General features: G+C 46.9%; 1 long non-coding RNA gene across 2 annotated transcripts; it reads right to left on the bottom strand.

Annotated features, from left to right (window-relative positions):
- Positions 1-469: 469 nt before the first annotated feature.
- LOC119298419 lies at positions 470-3,406 on the bottom strand. 2 transcript variants are annotated; one of them, XR_005145859.1, is made up of 4 exons: positions 2,700-3,406; positions 1,940-2,019; positions 1,712-1,821; positions 470-1,106 (listed from the first exon to the last, which is right to left on the bottom strand). It is a non-coding gene; the product is annotated as an uncharacterized LOC119298419 (long non-coding RNA). The 2 variants fall into 2 exon arrangements; XR_005145858.1 differs by having other exon boundaries at positions 470-987.
- Between the last annotated feature and the right edge of the window lie 5,947 nt (positions 3,407-9,353).

Below are 9,353 nucleotides of genomic sequence, written 5' to 3'. Positions count from 1 at the left end.
ATTAATGAAGAAAAAAAGGCATGTAGTAACATAGCTAGTTATTGTAACATCACACATATAAAAAAAATGAGTCTATAGGCTAATAAATAAAGTGATGTATAACATAATACATATGTTAATACACACTGTGACTACTCTAAGTTATTCCCCACTGTGACTAGTCTCATGGAGATTTCCGTTCGGTCACTCAGCCGTCAACTTGGAGTGTAACTAGTAAGCTTGCACGTGCAATGCACGTCTTGACCAATACAAAAAATATATAATGAAAAAATGAAATGATAAGACAATCAATATTATTTTCCAAGAAGCACCTGCTCCCAATCATGCACACATAGTAAACTATGAAAAACATGCATTCAAGATCACTAATATGTAATATTGATTGAAGATTAACACCGTCCCATCTCCGTTGCGATGCCTTCACCAAGATTATGTTCTCTGCTTTGTCATCTTTATCCAGAGTCATTACTTAAAAGTTATTAAGTTGTTCAATGATCAACACACAATATCAGAGATAAATAGTACATAGTTTCATGGGGAAATAGTTAAAAGCAAAGATACTTTTCTAGCAGTCTCAGAGTACCTTATACACAGTCGTACTGCCAGGGTAAGAAAATGACAACATAAAAAATTTAATATTACATGAGTACATGGATACCTCATCGGCACACATGAATGCATCCAGAAATGACCCTGGATTGCCATCACAAGCCATTAAAACAGCATCCCAGTGTTGCAAAAAGGGTTGCTTGACAACCATTCTATTACTGGAGCTATAAACCATTTCAAAACACTGAGCAAATCATGTACTTCTAGAGATAAAAATAGACATGTAAGAGCCTCGATATGTCTGTTATCTGATTATCTTACAGTGAAGAAAGCAATATATCTGACTGCGAGGGTAAGTGAAATCTGTATGATTGTATCATCGAAAATATAGCCCATCCATAGTAGAGATGCAATTCCAATACAAGGCCCAGAGCAACACTGGTCAAAGAAGATAGAGATTAGCATTGGTAGCATGGTTTTGTATCATCTAGTTTGGACCTATAAAATATTCACATACGCTCCAAGTGAAACTTCTGACAAAAACTTTATTATGGGCCCTGCATCAAAAGTTTTTCTGAGCACTATTCAATAAAATAACTCAATAGCAGCCCAGTAGAATGCAAGGTTATTTAGTAAGAATACAGTCCAACATAATCTTATAATTGTACATGGCGCAATTTGGTAACTATGCAATAACCCAGTGGTGGGTGCGTTGGCTATGTTTCAAAGTTCAGTTGTGGGCAGAATTATCATTGTTGGTTACTTTTTCCCGGATCAAATTAACATGAGTTGCCCATTGCTTCTTCTTAAGAATATGCAAAGTAGGTTCATCCACACACATTCCACCCTGCCCCATCCCCAAATCCCTCTGGTCTCTTTTTTCCTACATGGTGTGATTTTTTTAAAATGAAGTGAAAATACCCTTGTGTTAAATTTCACATACAACTGTACCAATATAATGTATACTTTTACATTTTAGTGTGAAGCATACATTCTAAAGCCCAAATAGACTTGTAATCTATATACTGAGTCAATCATTCCATTTTGATTCTCATGAATGGAACTGCTCCCAATAAAACACAGGAATGGGCATGCAGACAGGGGAAAAACACGCATTCTAAAAAATCAAACGATGAACAATTTGGGAGTCAAAGTAGCATACCCGTCGTTCATTAAGGATTCTCCTTTGATTATCATACTGAAATTGTTGCTTGCGCCTAGGTCTTTCAGAAGAGCAATGATAGTAACATCACCGGTTGCACTAAGCGTCCACTGAACAACAACAATGTTTCCAGTTCCAGGCATATGGAAAAGTAAGCTACGGCAAATTAAGCATCAGAACATTAAATTGAATGGCCTATGTTCGTTATAAATCCAGGCACATACATACCTTATAGCAGCGTCAAGCAAAAATGTTGAGATCACCACACCTAGAACAACAAGTAACACCATCTGCGCCATGCATTTCTTCTGCAAAGTAAACACTTTAGTATACACTGAATATTAATATATGCATCTGCGGTGCTACATATAACAATTCAACACTGGAAGCTGACCATGTAGGTAAATCTGATGGCAACAAGCCAACAATTAATCACAACACCATCCCAACTTAGAGAACCATTTCTTTCCTATGGGCTGTTGAGTGCCATGCTGCGCCCAACCCACCGAATAATTAGTGCCACATGCCCCCGAATTGCAAAGCTTAGCAACCTGCTCGATGACCTAGCTTGGTGAGAGCCAGAGCAACTTACTTAGTGCTATCTTTCATTCTCTTTTCAACTTTTAGAAATGTAATATTGCAACAATGACATTGGTTTGCAGACCTTGTTGCACCTAGCTTCTTCATTCTTGTACCGTTTATTTGCTTGAGTTGCACCTCACTTTTCTTTTTCCTATTCAATTACCCAGCAGTGAATCAAATCAGTATTTAGGTGAGCCAGACATACAGATATTAACTCTGAAACCGAGTATTCCTTTGACGCTGCGGGGTACGTGTGCTCATAAGCTACCATGTCAAACGGAGATCTGACCGATTAGCACCAAAAAAAAAGGAAACGTGAGGATCCCTCCAACGTTACTACTTCCCATGGAAGCTGATTGATAACACACCAAAAAAGTCACCAGATTGATTTGATTTAAAGGTTCACCTGATTGATTTGTGATACATGATCGGTGTTCCTACGGAGAACTGCAGGAGATCCTCGATGGTCCAGCCAGATGACGACATGGACGGCGATGGCAACACCTCCTGCGCCGCGGCCGAGACCGGCGCCGCCTTAGGGACGACGGCGGCGCTATCTGGGGAGGTGGTCTGGATACGCAGTGCGGCTAGGCAAGGCAGAAACGAATGGCGGCGGGGCAGACCCGGGCATCGCTGTTGTTGTCTAGAGGAAGGCCGGCAGTCGCGAGGGAAGGTCTGGCGGAGCTTGGTCTATGGCCATGGTGTCCTGCAGCACGGGAATGGAGAGAGGAAGAGAGATTAGTGAGGAGAGGGAGAGAGAAGGGAGGAGGAGGGCTCTGGCACGGCTAACCGGAGGAGGAACATCCGTAGATCCGAGCCAGCGAATCCCGACCCGGCATCGAAGGAGCGAGGCGATGGTTCCTCTCGCCCAGATCGGGCCTCCGGTGGCATGCCAACGACACCTATTGCGGACGGCTCCGGCGGCGACTACCGCGGCGAAGGGCGCGATAGGCGGCTCCCGCAGCGGCTCCCAAGAATACTCCCGCAATGACCTGCGGCGGCTCCCGCGGAAAAGGGCGCGATGGGTGGCTCCGGCGGCAGCTACCGCGGCGAAGGGCGCGGCGGGCGGCTCCGCGGGAGGAACAGTGGGGCGGAGAACGGCGCGGGAGGAGGAGGGGGCGAGAGGTCGTGCGGGCGGTTATTTTTGAACGACGGGAGCAATCGATGGATTCTTAGTGGGTTAATGGCATGGTGGGTAATTAATTAACGTAATGGCATGGTGGGTAATTAAAGCATAAAACGCGTTTAGTATGCTGGAGGGATGTAGACCATCAGATTGAAGGTTTCGATGGATAGGATGTTTTGGTTCTCCGCCCTCTCATACTTTTATCTCTACTATTAAAGGGGGATCTGCCGTCGTCGTGGTGATGGTTCGACCTCGTCCTTCGATCCCCCCGCCTCGTACGACCATCTCCTCCCTTCGTACGACCTCCTCCCCACGTAAGGAAATAGGGCGAGAGAGAAAAAGAAACGGAGGAAAAATGAAAAGGAAACCACGAGCACACAACCCCACGACCCCACGATCCAATCCCCGACGCCCTCGCCCCGAGAGGCCGAGAGAAATCTCCCCGCTTCAGGTTCCGCCCTGCGGTCTTCCCGTCGCCGTCGATTGTCTCTCGCCTCGTGTCCATGGGCCTTTCGCCATGTCCGCGAGGCGCCAGGGCCGGGATCAGTACAGCGCCTGCACAGAGTGGTATGAGCGCAGCGCAGCCGACGCCTCCTCTCCACCCGCCGCCGGTGAGGACTCTGAGGATGGCTACCGATGACGGACCGGCGGTTTGCGCCTTCCCTTGTCGTTCCTCCCATGACCTCCTCCCGTTTCTCACTGCCGCTCCTCCTTCTATGATGATCAGGTCTCTTTTCATCATACAGGCAAGGAGACCATCGATCGGAACCGGTGCATGACGTGTGGCATGCCATTGGAGAATAGTGAACCAAGTCCATGGATGAAGAATCCTTAGCACCGGCCTATGTGGCAGCATTAAACTGTTCGTGTGAAGGGACTCATCATTGCTTCGACACTGATTCAGTAGGAATCACCAGTTCACCACCGCCGCCGCCGTTGAAAGCGTGTAGAAATAGTTTCTTTTTTCTATTCTCCTCATTGGTGTTCCCATCCCTTCCTATCGACTCATGCAGATTCCCGACATGTCCGTAGTTTTGTTTGTTCAGATGCAGGTTCTCTCCTAGGTTTGGTGGTGCAGAAGCCAGCAGCGTTGGCATACGTGCTGCAGCCTGCATGTCATGGATGTGAAGAAGCAAGCACGAGGCCGGGCTGTCTAGCAGCAGGACACTGTATTTCTCAATCCTAAATCCCGCTCTCCTTTCTTTATTTTTTGTCGCTTGTCTGGATTGGCGATTGGGATCAATTAGAAAATGTAGACCAATGTAGGAATTACTCTTACTGTATATTGTGAATGTAGCAACTATAAAACAAGTAAATTACGTGATGCATCCTATTTGGACGGAGAACATATTTATATTTGGAGGAAGAATACACATGAAAACAGAAAACATCTCTCCCTCTCACACAGTAACAATATTTATAGAGATGGTAGAAAGACGTCTTGCAGACATTTGAACAAACATGCATGAGCAAAACATTAAATTTCATGCAGATGCAAACATCAGTTCTAAGCAACGGAAAAATATATGTTTTGGCAGAGTTCCCAGTTTCCTACACGCCTAACATGGTTGCATGTTTAAGTCGAAAGAGGGATCGGCCTTCAACTTTGCCTCGTCAGGTTGTTTTGTTCCAACGAGGTCTAAATCCATTCCCTCGTCTTGTGTCGATTGCCTTTTTAGTACTAATGTTTCCCCTTAGTGACATTGTCTATTAAATGTCTTTTTTTTGTACAAAATTACTTCATGATGTTCATCCTGCTAAGCTGCAGGGGTAATAGTGCTTCCAGTATTTGTAATTTCGAATCACAGTCATAGATCAGATGGCTTAGTAATTAGTATGTGACAGAGGCTCTTTGCTCCAATCAATCAGTGGGAGATCAAATAGCTTAAGCTTTCCGTACACAATGCAATGTAACTAGAATATTAGTCTTTATCTTTTAATCACTTTCCCAGTTATATTTCTTCTAGAATTTAGTTTTTACTTTGTGATTTATTGGCATTTTGTTAGATGATACATGCTTCTAATTACAGTACAGATCAGGTCCAAAATCAGGATACATGACAGCTGCAAAGCAAATATATCAAAGTTGCTCGGGTGGATCTATTGTGGTTCAAGACTTCAAGTTGCTCAGGTGGATCTAATCAAGACAACTTTTTGACCATCTTCCATTTCAACTGCAGCAATGTGGGGTGGCGCATGTGGAGTAGGAGGCAGAAGAGAAGATGGAGAAGGTGGTTATTCCGGCCTTACGTTGAGTGTTCAATATGGGGTATATGAAAATACTTGAGTTGAAGAAGATCCGGTACTGGAGATAAATGATTGAGGAGACGCATGACTTAAATAAAAAGAGTTGTGAGAATATGAAATGAGGAAATTACTGTTTCTGATTAAGTCTTAATCTAAAGACGACATTTGTATGACGCTTGCATTCACGAATTGAAGAAACTGCTGTCGAACACCTTTGTTGGTTGCAATTATCCGACAAACATCATTTCAAAAGTAGCAACACATATTTTATTCTTAAAAAACATATTTATTCCATCTAAAAACATATTTTTATTCCGTGGCAACGCACGGGCAGCCAACTAGTAGGGGTAGTAGATTAATGAGTATTACCCTCCGTTTTCAAAGGAAAAAAAAGTACACCTTGGAGCTCATCGTCTCGTCACGTCCCCATCATCCATGCTAGGGATGCGATGCGATGTTACTCCCTATCTATCTATCCATTATCAATCTGGCACCGCGAGGACGCACCACCCCCTTTCGTCACGCACACACTGCAGTTAAATCAGTGAACGTTGTACTCTATGGGCCGGAGCTTCTCCATTTCCGAATCTTATCCGGGCCAAGATGTTTGAAGAGGGTGACGCACACGCACGACGAGGGGACGGAAGAAAGTGATGCACTGCACTACATGCGTTGCCCGCCGTTCACCTCGTCACGTCGATCTCAAAAAGAAAAAAACTCTTCATGCTTTGAGGATTGTTGTTGTTGTTATTGTTGTTGTTGTTGTTTTCCACCTTATATAAATAAGTAAACAATCATACCCACAAGAACAGAAGGCCAATTATCTGCACGGAGAACCAGTGCAGACACTTGCATGCACCTCCATTTTCCAAGGGAGACGAGATCGAGATGCACGGCACGGCACAGACCAAGGATGTCTGCACTGCATGCATGTGGTCGTACCAGCACAGACCAAAGGTTTTAAGTTTCAACGATGCATTTAATACTGCCAAGTTTCAATCGGTTATAGATATGGCATTTTTTTCATCAGCAGTAGGCACAAAATAATTGATTTTTATCGGACGTTCATGCCACTTTTTTTGTGGGAGTGTTCATATTATGTTTCGACGTTGAAACTTGGCATTTTTTAGGAGTTGTTAAACTATATTCAAAATGGCTCTTATTTGCAAGCGCTGCAAATTGATTGTGCCCCACCGGTGAGTCACAATCCGCTTCCTGGCTCAGTTAGCCACTCCACTTCCCTCCCCTTCACTCGACTCCGTCACCCAAGCTCTCGTTCGGCAATCCCCGGCCTTCTCTGGTATGGCGGGCAGCGGATACGAGTCCTACACCTCTTGATCCGTCTACTTCGAGTTTATCCAACGCGGTCCCAAGGAGGAGATGACCGTCTGACTTGTGCTCCGCCTCTCCCGAGAGGAGGCCGCCCGACGACAGCGCTCAGAGTCCTTCCGTTGAGAATCCATTGCGTCCGCCCAAATGACGCATGGATTCGTCGCGAGGTGTATCACCGCTGCCTTACTGGAGGCGTTGCGGTCTGTCTGGCGTGTGAACGCGGTGGCTGACGCGCACCCCCCTCCGTTGGCGCGCCGAGCAAGAGGTGAACGCATGGGCGCCGTCTGACGCAAGCATGGCGCGGCATGCCTGTCGTGCGAGCCATCAGGAGCGGGAGACGGCGGCAGCCCTCATGGCGGTTTACGTTGGCGAGGCGGAGTTGTATTTTCCAGCGCCCCTATGGTGCACCAATACAGGCACCGCAACCGCGTCGTCGTGGATGTCGTTGACTCCTCTCAGGACGGATCCATCAGCGATATCATGTTCACGGCCATCGTCAGGATTCTGGGTTCGGACAAGGAAGAGCAGGGCATGGAAGACGGCGACGCCTTGACTCCCGTGAGCCGGCCAGTGTTCCATGTCCTACACTACCTCACCCGCGACAATACCAACACTCTGGCGAACGCAGCCGGTCACCGGACATGGACACGGTGGAGCCGGACGAGGTCCACTTAAGATTAGTTTTACGTTTCATGTAGTAGTATGGATTTGAGATTTATAATTTGAAGTATATGGTCGTGGAATCGATTATTTGAGACGTCATCGGTCACTATACTAGTGTGGCCGTCCGAGGGATTTGATATGTTGTATCCGGTGTAGATCCTCTAACGTGGATACGCTTGGTTGAATCTGCACGTATAGTCTCTCCCTTGACAATTCCTCACGACCTTATGTCATCCTTGCCGGGAATTACGGAATCATGCACAAGCTCGTCCCGGGTACCCGTTTGATCGACGGCGATGGCCGAGCATGCGAAGCTTCTCCATCTCCATTAGGCGGGCGGGCGACCTGCCGAAGCCGCCACGAGCCCACGAGTTTATTTAACCACGTCACGCACAAACGCACATGCGCGGGTGACAGCAGAACTCCCAAGGAGGAAGTGCATGCGATCAACCACCAACCACAGCAGCAGCAGGTGAAAAGGACTCCGGTAACTCGTCTCGCACCACCACCGCCATGCATATATCTGCTCTGATCTTCGTGGGTTAAAAGTAAATGGTCGAAACCCCTGCTTGGTCGCCACGTCACGTCGGTAATGCTTGTCACCGTCCTCACTCAGCATGGTCTACTCCAGCGTGAAGAAGATGTGTCCGTCGGTCCGTTCTGAATCTTATTATCCGGGCTCCCCGAGATGTTTGCCAAGGGCGACGCACGACGAGGGGAAGAAAAAGGTGACGCACTGCGTTAGCTAGACTGCACTGCATGCGCTAGCTACCTACCGTTCACCTCGTTGGGAGCTTCTACATTTTGTTGTTTTCCCACCTTAAATAAACAATCACATCCACCGTTTGTTTCCACAAGAAAGCAGTGCAGTGCAGCGCTGCACATCACTTGCATGCATCACCATCTTCCAAACGAGACGATGTCGAGATGCACGGCACAGCACAGGCCAAGGATGTCTGCATGCATGCATATGGTCGTACCAGTAGTAGTACTACCACTACTACTGCAGTCTAGCACCGCATCGGTGCATCACCCACGACGGTGGTCTATTGTTACCGTCGTGCCCGAGCAGAAGGACAAAAGGATCCACGTACCTACTCTGTGTGCCATCGTCTCGCGAGTGAGCAGTGAGCAGACCCACCGTGCAACCGCGCCACGCCTCGCTCTGTCTCTCCCTTCTCCACCACATTCCCTGCGTGGACCCTGCACTCGTGAGGAACGTGATCCACTCAATTCAAAAGGGAAGAAAAAGAAACCGAATGTGATACACGTCGTGCAGGCGTCTGTCCCGTTTGAAATGTGACGGGCATATATTTGACAATTGGAAAACTTTCCCCTCCCCCCTCGTCGCACCCGTAGGCGACGGGGAGGATTCCTTCGCCGGTTCATTTCTCCCCCGCCCCCTCCCTCGCCGCCGCCTATTCAGGGGTGCAGCTTCGGGGCCACATTTCTTAATTTCGTTTAGTTGAGACATCTACTGTGCGACTCCGTCAATCTTAATTCTTTCTCATCACTACATTTCTTTCCGCAAGTTTTTTTTCTAGTGAACGGGGTTTTTCCCCAGTTTCCGTTAAAAAAACATAGTTGTTCTTACACCACCAAAATGCACCCATCAACGAAGCTTCATTAGTGAAGGGAGGCAATATCCCATCACTAACTAAGATCCATAGACCCAACCGACTAGCAACAACA

Source organism: Triticum dicoccoides, chromosome 5A, assembly GCF_002162155.2.
Source record: "Triticum dicoccoides isolate Atlit2015 ecotype Zavitan chromosome 5A, WEW_v2.0, whole genome shotgun sequence".
Taxonomy (NCBI): domain Eukaryota; kingdom Viridiplantae; phylum Streptophyta; class Magnoliopsida; order Poales; family Poaceae; genus Triticum; species Triticum dicoccoides.
The sequence above is the reverse complement of the archived record's forward strand: the minus strand, read 5'-3'. Positions and strand labels throughout refer to the sequence as shown.